The 13,610-nt window shown below is 35.5% G+C and overlaps 1 pseudogene; it reads right to left on the minus strand.

Moving 5' to 3' along the window:
* Nucleotides 1-4,559: 4,559 nt before the first annotated feature.
* Nucleotides 4,560-5,458, minus strand: LOC123609771 (annotated as a pseudogene).
* Between the last annotated feature and the right edge of the window lie 8,152 nt (nucleotides 5,459-13,610).

The raw sequence follows: 13,610 nt of genomic DNA on the forward strand, positions 1-13,610 counted from the left end.
GTATCTCCTCACCCCAGAAAGGTTCAGACAGTCAGAGATCTGAGGAGATTAGGTGAAACCAGCAGGTCTGTGACAGGGTCATAGATTGACTATATGAAATATAGGATAAATTTCTACTTTATAGTGCCAAAAAAGGCAGAACTTCAAAAACAGCTTCAAAATATACAAAGCAAATATTGGCAGACTATGAAGAAAATTTATGTATCTATCATCATAGGCTGAGAATTTAGCAATCTTCTATCAGGAAGATAGGTCAGGTAGAGAAAAATTTCAGGAAAGATATGTAAGATTTGAACAACACACACACACACACACACACACACACACACACTTGATCTGCTGGATATATGCCTCCATAGAAAACAGACATCACATCATAAGTCCTTCACCTTGTTCCTACTATATAGCCACACATTGACCTCCACTGACAGTCAGATTCTAGATTCCTACTTTTATATCAGAGGTCTTTCTGTTGTGTCTAAAATCAATTGTCCAACTATATCCTTTCCTCCATCCCCTTCCCTTCCCTTTTTCAATAATGTAAGAGAATCTTTTAAAAGACAAATTTAAACTTTTTTTTAGAGAGAGACTAGAAAAAGTACATACGTTTTATGTACTCATATTATGTTTTTATATCTACTGCTCATATTTCTTTCAGATCTTTTCTGAAACAATACTTATGCTGGAACTAAATTTACCACCTCAAAGAGTGAATATACATGATTGAACAAACTCTTCTGAGATCGCTTTCTAGTATATTGCACACTAGCAAAAAGTTATCTAAAAAGAATACCTCACATGCTTTCAAAAAGAACTACAGAAAAATAAACAGATATAGACAAGTTAGTTCTAATTCACTGCATTTTCATTTTAATACAATTATAATTAGAAAAGGTAAGTAAATATGCCATAGTTTTCTCATCTTCAGATGACTATTCTGTTTTCTCTCTCTTAAGATGGAAAATTTTCTATTATTGTAACTATTCAAATGAGGTAATAGACAAAGCAAAAGACATTTCTATTTGGCTTAAAGCCATAGATGAGTTAATTAATCCAACCTTTATTAAATACTTACTGTGTGTCAGGCATTGTGATAAGTATTGGGAATACAAATTTAAATGAGACACAGTATGGATCAGTTATGTATTGAGTTCGGAGATTTGATTCATAAAGTTTAAAAAGACACAAATATTAATTCTCTCATATGTAAGAAGTCCAGAACAAGGCAGTGCAGTGCTGATACTGCTGCTATACAAAATTATCATGTTCCTTGATGCCCCTTCTCTTCCCTACCTCATGTGATCTTCATTCTCAAGGTTACCTCCTGGATCGGGATGGCTGCTGGAGCTTCAGCTATTATGTACTTGGCCCAAGGGGCAGGAAGACAGAAGGAGAAAGAAAATATAAAAGTAATCTGTCCTTTTAACATAGTTTTCCAGCAGTTGCACACTTTTCTCGGAACTTAGTCACGTGGTATAGTAAAGCTTTAGAAGGTTCTGTACATTGTAGGCTTTCAGTGGGGCTCATTATCCCAATGAATAGCACCAGGATTTTATTAATTAGTAGAAAAGGAAAACTGTGTGTTTTGGTAGGCAATCATCTGTCTCCATCTCACAGTTTCTCCCTGACTTCAAGGTATATAGGATCTAGCAAAACAGAGTAATAGAGACATTAAAAACGAAAGAACAATGGCAACTTAAGAGCTATGAAAAAGGTCTTTTCTTTGATACTGTGGGTCATAAAAGGCATAGTAGTCAAGTCCATCTGGAAGGTCATGAACACAGTAATTGGCATATATGTGTTTGTTAATGATATTGGTTTTAAAGTGTTTCCAATATATTTCAAACATTTTCCAAAGGAGATAGAGAAAGTGGACTAAGAGTTAGGTGTCAAGAATTTTACTTGCACTTTTTCATTTAATCCTCATGTAACCCTGGGAAATAATTATTATTTTTATTTCCCTGATAGAGACGTGGCTTTTTGAAAAGTAACAAAAATTTACCCAGGACTATTAGCAATGAATGGAAGTAGTATTGAAATCCAGGTCTTTCTCCCACATTTAATTTTTCAATATACCATAAACTATCAAAACCATTCCAACCCAAGATGCAAAATTGGAAAACAAATCCCTTGGTCTTTTATTGAACTGTATGATTTAAAATTATTTGAAGGGATGCTCCTAATTGCATATTCTTCATCTTGCTAATATTCCAAGATTTTAGATTTCAAATATCTGTCTGCATGCAATCCCTTTCTGAACTCTCCATATTTTTCTGGCTTTCCAATAACTTTTAAACAAACTAGCCATGTTTTGCTTGCTTTAGGAGTCCCACCTCCTCAGTGTAGAAGCCAGGAAAAGCAGATTCTCACTTTCCTTTGCAGTGCAACATGGGATCATGATTCAAGATTCCAACAATTGTACTTGCCCAAGTGAAGCTTCATTTGGCAGTAGTCCACTTGGGTGTAAGTACACCCCGTGCAGAGTTCATTTAATTAACATTGGATTTCTAGCAATGCTAGTGGTTACAGTTCTAACTTCTGCTCCCACAACTGATTATCAGCGCTGGTGGACTTTTGGTTGCAGTCAGATGGAGTTCTTGGCAGCGGGTACAAGCTGCCCCAGGCCAGTTCAAGGAATGTTTTGGGGCCATTGGTCCTGGAACTTGAGCATTGAGCCACCTTTCTAGCAATTCTGTGAGCTTCCCAGTGTACTTTTGATTAACTCTTTGGCCTTGTGGAACTAAAAATTGCTTCTGTTGCTTTCAACTAATAATTACGAATAATACCGTCCTTACACTAAATATAATCAGAGGAGAGCAAAATTGCTATGACGGAAAGGTAATGTTTCGGGAGAAAGAATGCTCAATTGGGAGCAGCATCAGGTCTCTCACTAGTTGTATGACTAGAAAAAAATACATTTAATTTCTCAGAAGTTTTTTTTTTCATTAATATGTGAATAAATGTAGTGTTAAGATTCCATCTATCTAAAATGTTTTTCCCCCTCTCCTCATGAAAAGATGCAGTGAGATTGAGAAAGAACATAAAACCATTTAAGATCCAGAGCTCCATAACAGTGATGGTTAATTTTAGCTTCTCCACTCTCTGGCAATGTGAGGTGACAGCCACCTAAACTGTGTCAGTTTCCTCATCTGATATTGCATTAGTTACCGTACCTGAACGATGAGACTGTTCGGAGGAATAAATGAGTTAATATGTTGAAAGGGTTTTGACAATGGTGGACACTTTATTTGAAAGCTTTATTATATGATTATGTGTTAGGTATGATTATTGATGTCGTTATTGTGTTTTTGGCAATATTTGTAGCACTTTATTAAAATAGAGATTCCAGAGCCTCGATCTAAACCAACTAATTCAGAAACCTCAAGGGTGATGCTTAACCATGTGTATTAGAATAATTACATTACAGGGGCGCCTGGGTGGTGCAGTCAGTTAAGCATCCGACTTCAGCCAGGTAACGATCTCGCGGTCCGGGAGTTCGAGCCCCGCGTCAGGCTCTGGGCTGATGGCTCAGAGCCTGGAGCCTGTTTCCGATTCTGTGTCTCCCTCTCTCTCTGCCCCTCCCCCGTTCATGCTCTGTCTCTCTCTGTCCCAAAATAAATAAACGTTGAAAAAAAAATTAAAAAAAAAAAGAATAATTACATTACAGTGAATGATTTTTGAGCACAACTAAGATTGAGAACCACTAAACCATAAATACTTGGAGTTGTTATTAATGCTACCAAATGGTAAATGCTTTGTATTTTCACGCCTCAGTAAAAACACACAAAAAAATTTTATGTCGAATAGGCAAAAAAATATGGTAAAGATATAGAAACAGCATGATATAATGGAAAGTACCCTCGAGAAAGATCAAGAGACATGTCTTAGGTTCTGGTTCTCAGAACAATTCATTCATTGACTTTGGTCCACTCACACAATCTCTTTGACCTTCAGTTTCCTAAGCCAAAACAAAGGTGGGTTGATTAGATGAACCAGCATGGTTTTACATTGAAAGCTATTGACTGGACAATTTTGGAGGAAATATACATGTATGTGTGTGTATATGTATGCACACTTATGCACATGTATATATGTAAATATTGTATATAAGGTAGATAGGATTCAGTAATCAGAAAGACATTACTAAGCCATTTATTAGTATTTGACCTTGCGTAAACATCTTAATCAACCCAGTCTTTCCTTTATAAAATAGCACTATGTGAGATTTATATACAATATATAAATATTTATACAATATATAAATATATATAAATATATATGATATAGTTATAATAAACATAATTAGGAACTAAATAAAAATGACTGTCCTTTGAATTCTACCTTTGCATAATTGTCTATATTAAACTGGACCCTATGCTATATTTAATCACGTTAGGTGGATATTTGGATTCAAATCCAAAAATCATGCATGACAATAATAAAACCTCAGAAATCTTATGATAGGAATTATTAGAGTGCATTTTAAAATATACTTAAAATCTCTTTTTTTCCACATAAAAGTTCTTAGTTTATTAATTCACTCATGAAAAATCTGCACAATCACCAGAGACAAAGTCACTGCAGAATCTTTATTCCGTTTTTTTGCTGGCACCAACATTGGCTTGGGCAGTCCTCCTGACTTTCTTCATCCTGTTCTTGTATTCTTTTTGCTGTTTTCTTGAGGTCGTTTTCTTCTCATACAGACCATGTCTTCTCATACAGACCTATGTTTGGGTTCATTTTTTCTTTTCATAATCCAAGGAATCGTAAATGATAGCAAAGCCCATTGTTTTGCCACCGCCAAAATAGGTTTTGAATCCATATACAAAGATGACATTCAGTGTGGTCTTGTACATTTTGGCTATTTCTTCCTGAATTTCTGTCTTAGGTACTGTTGCCTTTCTAAGGTGAAGAGCATCAAGGACCATTTGTTTCTGCTGAAGTAGTCAACTGGCATGAACATCCTGGTCCGGGTGGTTACTCTGTTGTTCATGATCGCAGCCGAGCTTCAAGCAGCCAGGGAGGAAAGAAGAACTACTATTCTCAGACCAATCATATATTTAAAGTCTTGACATAATGAAAGCTTTAACCAAAAATACATTGTACTTGATGATTTGCACATTTGCCCTTTCTGTTCTACACTGAATGTTACTTCATTCAGAGCTTTCATACTGTACCCAGGATCTTAGTTTATTTTATGCCACTTTGGAAGTGATTATTTTTTATAGAATTGGATGATGTGATGGCTAACCACAAGAAAACACTAAAAGGTCAAAGGCAGTAAAGTATGTTTTTTTCCAAACAGAAGTAAAAATGACTTTACGCTTCTGCAATGTTTCACTTTCATGCTTTTTATATTGGCTCGGTCAGGAAATACATCTCATTCACATTGATCATTATAGCACATGCCATCAGGATAGACGTAGCTGACTGTTCAAAAATAAATCAGCTAGACACCAATGACCATCAAGAAGTAATACTCTTTGAGTTCCCTACAGTCTGTAACCCATACATTTATGTCAACTTGCAGGAAAATATATTGGCAATAAGTCAACATTAATCCAACAGTATTTGAGAAAAGAACAGAAGTATGGATATCATATAAGAATTTCAGATGTTGATTTTTAAACTAAATCATTCTACTACCTAATAATTATAACTGTTTATATATTGTCCTTCCTCTCAGTATGCAATTCTCATCTTTCCTCTTTATTTATGAATATCTTTTATCTATGGTATTTACTTTTAATGTTTTACAGAATATAATGCTGAGCATTGTTATCAAAAGATATTTAATTGGGTTAGCCTGAGTCCTTACATTTTTTCAACTAGCTATTCTTGACTCTTGAGATTTTCTTATCATCTAAAAAATATTCTGAGCCCTGTTGTTCATTTGTTATTTAGGAATCAGATGATACTTGTTAAAATTATCTTCTCTCTCTCTCTCTCTTGACATCTATTCTTGAGATTATCTGCCTCTTGTAATTGTTAAGACACATTTCTAATACATCAAAAAAGTCTGCAATACTCAGGGATTATTTGTTTTTTTTCACATGGTTTCAAATAACATGTGCAATCATTATTTGACAAAAGAACAAGTATTTGTCCATTATAGCCTCACAGAATGAATTAGAAAAAAATGAGTCATCTCACGCCAGTCAGAGTGGCCAAAATGAACAAATCAGGAGACTATAGATGCTGGAGAGGATGTGGAGAAACGGGAACCCTCTTGCACTGTTGGTGGGAATGCACAATGGTGCAGCCACTCTGGAAAACAGTGTGGAGGTTCCTCAAAAAATTAAAAATAGACCTACCCTATGACCCAGCAGTAGCACTGCTAGGAATTTATCCAAGGGATACAGGAGTACTGATGCATAGGGGCACTTGTACCCAATGTTTATAGCAGCACTCTCAACAATAGCTAAATTATGGAAAGAGCCTAAATGTCCATCAACTGATGAATGGATAAAGAAATTGTGGTTTATATCCACAATGGAGTACTACGTGGCAATGAGAAAGAATGAAATATGGCCCTTTGTAGCAACATGGATGGAACTGGAGAGTGTTATGCTAAGTGAAATAAGCCATACAGAGAAAGACAGATACCGTATGTTTTCACTCTTATGTGGATCCTGAGAAACTTAACAGGAACCCATGGGGGAGGGGAAGGAAAAAAAACAAAGAGGTTAGAGTGAGAAAGAGCCAAAACATAAGAGACTCTTAAAAACTGACAACAAACTGAGGGTTGATGGGGGGTGGGAGGGAGGGGAGGGTAGGTGAGGGGTATTGAGGGCATCTTTCGGGATGAGCACTGGGTGTTATATGGAAACCAATTGGATAATAAATTTCATATATTAAAAAAAAGAAAAAAAGAAAAAAAATCGAGTCATTAAAAAGGATAAATTCCCACACAAATAAATTTCTATTGTTTTTATGTGTCTTTTTAGCTTATGATATTCAGGGATGTATGATTCGACATAAAATTTGCATGATGTTCCCAATGTAACATATCTCTGTTTTGCCAGATCTGTTGAAAAGCAGGGGGAAAAAAGTTAATTTTCTTTTCAAGTTTGAGAAATGTGTCTTAAAGAATCTAAATAATGGAAAAGGCAGAAGTATTCAAATATTACCATTTCTTCCCCGCCCCCCCCCCCACACACATCCATGATATTAGTTTTCAATTGGAAAAGGAAGAAATGGTTAGGATAAAGAATTAAAAGGCAACAAGTAGATTAGAAATAATCTTTACCTGGCCCTTGGAGAATGCAAATAAATCTATGTCTTCAAATGATTACTATTTAGAATACTGAGAGGATTTCTATTTTTAGAATGTCCATTCTCCACCTATATCCCCTATATCCCTTGTCCTGATTCATACTATTCCTTCAAGAGTCAGCCTACATGTTTTGTCTTCTCCTTTGTGCATTCCTCTGTACTCCATACTTGTGTCATCTACAGCACTTAAAACACTGTATTTCTGTATTGGCAATGTTGGATATTTAAAAAAATCTTTCACTTAAATTGTAAGTTATATGAGAATAAAATTTTATTAATGTCAGTATCATTATTAATAGCACATTGGTAAGCTCCTGATAAGATGATTTAATGATAAAATTAATTTATAAATCTTTAAGCAATCATAAAATATTAGAGAAGTGCTACAATATTTTTATCAATTACTTTCAATTTAATGTCCTGATAGTCCTCTATGGGACTGGTGGAGTGTAAACACAAAGAAGAGAGGTCAACTGCTGTCCTCCATTCTTAGTGTAAAATCCAGGCATTCACATCCCTTGTTATTTTGACAAGGGCACCTTAACTTTTTTTATGTATATATTAATGTTCTGCATACCATTTTAAGAAGTGATTTTGCTACTAGAAAAACAAGATCTAAGATTCTAATTTTAGATGATCAATTGACTCTATTTTGAAAAGCAAAAAATGTATGTTCTAGAACTGCACTGTCCAATATGGTAAACAATAGCCATATGTCTTTACATAAATTTACAATTAAATGATAGTTTAAATTCAGTTCTTCAGTTAAACTAGCTCGATTTCAAGTGCACAATTGCCACACGGCCTACCAGGTATCATAGTAAACACCATACAGCCTATAATATTTCCATCATCAGAAAAAGTTCTGTTGGACAGCTTTTTCCTAAAACTACTTCTGTTGAGTATAATATCAATTATTGTGAAATCCTAAAAGAATCTAAGAAACAAAATTGGGATAAATTTTTAAGAAGGTGCAAGAGATGTTTGCTTGACTTCTTTAAGAGTCCTGCTTCATACTAATTTTCTAATGTTTTCTAAGTCATAGGATAGAAGACTAGCAGACCAGTTAAAAGTGGGAGGCCTAGAGCGACAGTTTCCAGGTTAGTAAAGCACTATGTAACTCAACCTACTTAACAATTCTAAGCATTAGTGTGTGCTCCAAAATGTGAGTAATAGCACTTAGTTCATAGGGATGTTCTGAGGATGAAATGAGACAAAGCATGCATGGATTTAGCAAGGTCCCTGATACATTTTAGTAATCAAACTTATAGCATTACCCAATTACTGTTAGTCTAGGCATCAAATTTGATGCCTTGCAGCACAACAAATTGGGGTACTTGAAGATAACTAAGGCAGCACTGTGGATGGTAATATAAACATTTATTTAATTATTTAATGCAAAGTGAGGGCAACCAGAATCTACCAAATGATTTATAGTCCCCAGATGTTCAGGGCCTAATTCTCTCATTACAGGTCCTTGCATTATCCAGTCATCATTTAGAAAACAGACTCAGTCAAAACAGTATGATATTGACACAAAAATAGACACATAAGTCAATGGAACAGAATAGATGACCCAGAAATAAACCCACACTGTGTGGCCAATTAATGTATGACAAAGGAGGCAAGAATATACAATGGGGACAAGACAGTTTCCTCAATAAAATGGTGCTGGGAAAAGGACAGCTACATGCGTACATCAACACAAAAAATAGACTAAAACTGGATTAAAGACCTAAATATAAGACCTGAAACCATAAAACTCCAAGAAGAAAACATATGTGGTAGTCTCTTTGAAATCAGGCTTAGCAACGTTTTCCTATATAAGTCTCCTTTGGCAAGGGAAACAAAAGCAAAATTAAACTATTTGGACTATACCAAAATAAAAAGCTTTTACACAGTGAAGGCAGCCATCAATTAAACCAAAAAGACAATCTACTGAATGGTAGAAGATATTTGCAAAGGATATATCTGATAAGGGATTAATATATGAAATATATAAAGAATTTTATATAATTCAACACCAAAACCCCCAAATAATCCAATTGAAAGATAGGCAGAGGACATACATAGATATTTTTCCAAAGAAGAAATACAGATGGCCAGCAGATACATCAAAATATGCTCAATATCATTTATATTCATGGAATTATCTACTGAGAAAGAGACAGAAATAGACAGAGAGCAGGGGAGCGGCAGAGAGAGAGAGAGGGAGAGAAAGAATCCCAAGCAGGTGCCTTGCTGTCAGTGGCAGAGACCAAAGCAAGGCTTGATCTCACTAATAGAACCCTAGGATCATGACCTGAGCCAAAATCAAGAGTCAGATGCTCAGATGCATAAGGAACTGAGCCATCCAGGTGCCCTATTGATGTGTTAATGATTTTAAGTGCCCCTTTTCTACCTCCCATCTGTGGGTTTCTTATACAGCAACTTTCCAAACAGACCAGCACCTGCTGTTTCGATACTGAGATACTACTTACAGGATGGTAATATGGTGATACGGGACCAAACTCCCGGCACAATTGCCAGAGTATGAATCCTGCTCCACCAAAAGGACCAAGGCTTTCTCCCTCAACAATAGGATCTTTTGTCCTTCTGTGACCTGCTACACTTAAATAACTATATTTCCACTGTGTTTTGCTATTATGAAAAATCAAATGTGTTTCTCTGTCATTGGCTGGGTTATTTCCATAGACCTGTAGAGGGTATGGAAACAAAATAATATCTCCTGGTTTCAGTATTTCCTAAAGTGGCATACAAATTTCATTCTTAATTGAATAATTATCAACTTTTGGAACAATTGCTCTTATTTTCACTAGTAGATTCCAACTGTGAAAATCAAATAGATGCCATATTTTCCCTTGTTTCTGTCAGTGACTTCCCAACTTATATTTATGAGGATTTCCAATGAGATATATTCTCAAGTCACTTAATTTCCCGAACATATACCTTTGAAAGGACGAAGAACAAATAAAACTATGGAATATCTTTAAAGAGTCCTAAACTAGCTTCATTTCCATTTTTCAAGTATGTATAAAGTAACAACTATAGACACAATATCTAGGATTTTAATTCCTCCATGGCCTTTTCTTTTTTTTTTTTTTGTTTTATTTTTTATTTTTTTAAATATATGAAATTTATTGTCAAATTGGTTTCCATACAACACCCAGTGCTCATCCCAACAGGTGCCCTCCTCAATACCCATCACCCACCTGCCCCTCCCTCCCACCCCCCATCAGCCCTCAGTTTGTTCTCAGTTTTTAAGAGTCTCTTATGCTTTGGCTGTCTCCCAATCTAACCTCTTTTTTTTTTCCCTTCCCCTCCTCCATGGGTTCCTGTTAAGGTTCTCAGGATCCCACATAAGAGTGAACACATACCTCCATGGCCTTTTCAAAGCCTTCTAAGGTATCTGTGTAAAATCCAGAAAAATACATGCTGAATTTAGTGAAGGGTTTGCAGTTGGTTAAGCAAACATGCTAGGGGAGTGACAATTAAGCAATTCAGTAAGTTTTCAATGTAATAGGAGATTGTGTTTATAAGGCTCTTCCCCAGACTTCCAGAAGTATATAGCACATAAATAGATTTGATATCAGCAAGGTGCAAGGTATATTCTGATGCCTGATATCATGGGTCTCTAACCTTTATTGAGTGTTTTTGAAAGAACACATCAAAAGCTTTCTTATTAAATGTACAAATGCAAACAATACATAGTACAGGATGAAATTGTGGCTTAAAAAACATTAAAGTCTAAGTACTATCTATAGAAATAAAAGTTAAGACATGTGTTCATGTTCATAAAATTACACAAGTATAGTAAAAGAAGGTTCCTGGTTCTGTGGTTGTTTGTGTGAAAATATACACGAGAAGTTTCAGTTACTATAAAAACATGGTTTAAAATAGCAAAGGAATTTAACTCATTAATAGTAGCATATTAGTGAAAACAAGAAATATGCTATTGTATTCTGCATTGACAAATGCACTGGGTCCAGTTGTTGAGCTCTTATTTTGGAAACAGCATTGAAAATATATGACCGTACTCTAAGGGTAAAGTACAGAAGGAGTAGAACATGCAAACAATACCATCAAAAGAAGGCTTAATTAAAGAAGAAAGTTGAGTCCAGAGAAGAGAAGCCCTACCATAGTCACAATACCTCTTTTATACACTTGAATGATTGCCTTGGTTGTATCTGTTTGTTTGTTTCTCCCACATTTTATGGGGAAAAGTTAGATAAAATGTAAGAAATTTACAAGGAAATATATATGGCTAATTAAAATGATATGCTTCCTTACATTTAGAATTGGCCAACAACGTGAATAATATCTCAATTCCTCATTCATGAAGATGTCCAAGGTAAGCAGGGATGTTGGAGAAAAGAATCTTTATTGGAAACAATGTGTCACTAGATGCTAAATGAGGGTGCAGAACAACCCAGAGAAGAAAACTATAATACCTCAAAACCATGTGCATCATGTCTAATAATTAAGCAGCTGATCTAAACCCTTAAACTATAATTAAATTATTAGATAAGATAACAATGACAGCTATGATATGGGCTGTCAGAAAGTATAAAATACTGTGGGATAAGGTACGATTACTAACGCTTGCCAAATGTTAATCCAGAGTACTGGGTGCTAAGCATTTAATACATACATTAGAATTCACCTGACAAAATTTTTGTTTGTTGGTTTAAGTAGACTCTATCCCCATTGTGGAGCTTAAACTCACAACCCTGAGATCAAGAGTTGCACGTTTTACTGACTGAGCAAGCCAGGTGACCCTCACATGACAAATTTAAATAGTCAAGGAAAAAACTCTCAAACCTACTGTGCTGTTTACCTGAAGAAGATATACTCTATAAACCATCAGGAAGATTAACAATTAAAATAATCTCTAAAAGTTTCTATGGAATATATTGCAGGTAAAGAAAGGTTATAAAGTCTAAAATCCAAAACAATTCCCTTCCCTGATGCTTTAAGTACTGAACGATTTTAACATAAGGTTTTTCGACGCCTTCCACATTGCAATCTTATTCAGCTCTCCTGTGCTAGAAGTCACCCATCTCTAAGTCATCTGTTGTCTCTGATGCGATCAAGTGGTCTATGACAAGAGCATTGCACTTATGTGTCTTATAGCTACCAACCCTGTTCCTACTGGCTTGCTACTAACTAGCAAGTGCCTTTAACTAGCTGTGCTTCTTTGGCATAGAACTTACTCGCCTGTGTTCAGTTTCCTATCTGTAAAATTATAGGGTTAGGTTGACTGGCTTTTAAGTATAGTCTATTTATCCTCTGAAATTATTTGATTCTCTGCCAGCAAAATCCAAACAGAACCCACTTTCTCGGGGGAATTTTGATGACAGATGGCCTCTACCTTTTATCTACTCTGCAACACCAGAGAGGCTTATGCTAGTCTCTCTTCATCCTGTTATGTATAGGAATCATAGCTTTTCATAGGTACTTACCAGAAAGCCTTTAGTCAGGGATTCTTCTGTTTTGCTTTCCAAGAATTCAAGGAATCTGAAATCCACAGACAAAAATGGCCCTTTCAACTCAGTTTTGCTTTTTAGCTTTTGCCGGAACCAAATAAGTAAAACTCAAAGGCTAGTGCAGCAGACTGGGTCTTGCCCTGGTTTGATGGCAGTTTTGCCTTATCAGAAAGCACCCAGAATGAGTTTCCTGCATGATCGCCTTGCGTTTTCAATTCTCCACCTGCTTCTTAGGACATGTGTAAAATATATTTTGCGTCTGCTGTCTCCAGTTTTAGCATTTTCCCATTTCCCATTCTTAAGCTCATAGAATTTTAAAGTAGCCAATCCTTTTCCTTAATGAATATTTTTAAATAATTTGAATATTCAAAATAGAGCAAAATAGTTGAAAGAAAAGTTTTTTACATAAAAACAAGAACATGTTTTACAGACTTCACACTTGTTCCTTTTTTTTGCTTGCTGTAGTCTAAAATGACTTTTGGGTACAGGCATAAACCTAGCTACCAGCTGCCTGGATTTCTTTCCCTAAATTGCCTAATTAAAATTATTGTTTGATGTCATAAGGCTAACTTCTGATAATTAGTATTCTGCAGCAATAGTTTTTGAAATACTTTCTGAAGAGATTAGAAACTAGGGTAACATTGAAAAAGTCTAATATGTCCCAACAAGTAACTTATACATCACATTAGTCTAAGTCCAGTCAAAAGGCAGAAATCACACAGTAAAGTCAACAAAGTAAGTTTAATTAAACAATGCTAGGTAAACAGAAAAAAAATTGTTAACGTAACAGACCTGAGACTCTTAGCCTTAGGAAGGCCTGAGCGTAAGGTTGGCCTTTGGCATCTGCGA

This window comes from Leopardus geoffroyi, chromosome B2 (genome assembly GCF_018350155.1).
Source record: "Leopardus geoffroyi isolate Oge1 chromosome B2, O.geoffroyi_Oge1_pat1.0, whole genome shotgun sequence".
Classification (NCBI taxonomy): domain Eukaryota; kingdom Metazoa; phylum Chordata; class Mammalia; order Carnivora; family Felidae; genus Leopardus; species Leopardus geoffroyi.